Below are 1,296 nucleotides of genomic sequence, written 5' to 3'. Positions count from 1 at the left end.
TTGCAGCAATGTATCAGAAATATTACATGCCGAGTGGGTAGTTATAAAAGTGTGTTTGCTGGGTTATAACTTAATCGGCGGTCACTGTTTATTAAAAAGTTATAAATAAAAAAAGTTTGAGAAATTTTCCACTTTGTGTCAGTGCTAAAGGAAGTAATTGGTATATTTACAACGCGAAGCGAGATTCACCCCACAATTGTTATGTGGATGGGAAAGTGTATATTCCCCCTCTGAACCCTATAACTTTTGTATAAAACGGTAATTATTTACTATAACGGACCCAGCTCCAATGACGTTGACTTTGACATATGTTGCCAAGGACATAATCCTGAGTAACTTTCCCTTATAACTTAATCGGCGGTCTCTTATAATTTTTGAGATATTTAAAGTTAAAGTTAGATTCGAAACGAAAATTTGGTTTGAGTTATATAACGTAACTCGAATCAAATTTTAGTTTTAAATCAGAAATAAATTTGCGTTAGGTTATATCTTCCGGAAGTGGAGCCCTCCCGTAGGGGGGGGGGGACTCCTTGCGTTTACGCATACACTTTCCCATCCACACAACAATTTTGGGCTGGACCTCGCTTGGCGTTGTAAAGTATATGCATGGACACAGTGAGTTCCGCCCCTCCTACGGAGAGGCTCCACTTCCGGAAGATATAATCTAACCTAAACCTATTTCTGATTTAAAACTAAAATTTGATTCGAGTTACGTTATATAACTCAAACCAAATTTTCGTTTCGAATCTAACTTTAACTTTAAATATCTCAAAAATTATAAGAGACCGCCGATTAAGTTATAAGGGAAAGTTACTCAGGATTATGTCCTTGACAACATATGTCAAGGTCAACGTCATTGGAGCTGGGTCCGCTATACTGAATAATTACCCCTCTTCCTCTATATCCTTTGATTGTTGTTGCTATCGCTCTATAATTTTAAAATATATTCAGTACGTCTTTAAAACAATTTAGTTATTCCGGCGATCCAGTGCTTTACAGCACACTTTAATGCAGTTACTATAGTCTAAAGTGATTTTATGACATATAACTTCCTCTTTGCTTCTTTATTAATTTCTGACATTTATCTGATAATAATCTGCAAAAACGAAATACGTTTGATAATCAACTTGGGAAAGCTTGTAAACTCAAAATAATATAAAATACATAATATATTTTGTACTATTATTTTTATACACAAATTATACACGTTCCATATCGAGTAATGACAATAAGAGGAGATAATTTGGCAATTGCTTTTGACACTCTTGTTACAGCTCTTAATACACTAGCTCTTCC

This window comes from Formica exsecta, unplaced genomic scaffold (assembly GCF_003651465.1).
Source record: "Formica exsecta isolate Colony F162 unplaced genomic scaffold, ASM365146v1 scaffold398, whole genome shotgun sequence".
NCBI classification, from domain to species: domain Eukaryota; kingdom Metazoa; phylum Arthropoda; class Insecta; order Hymenoptera; family Formicidae; genus Formica; species Formica exsecta.
The sequence above is the reverse complement of the archived record's forward strand: the minus strand, read 5'-3'. Positions refer to the sequence as shown.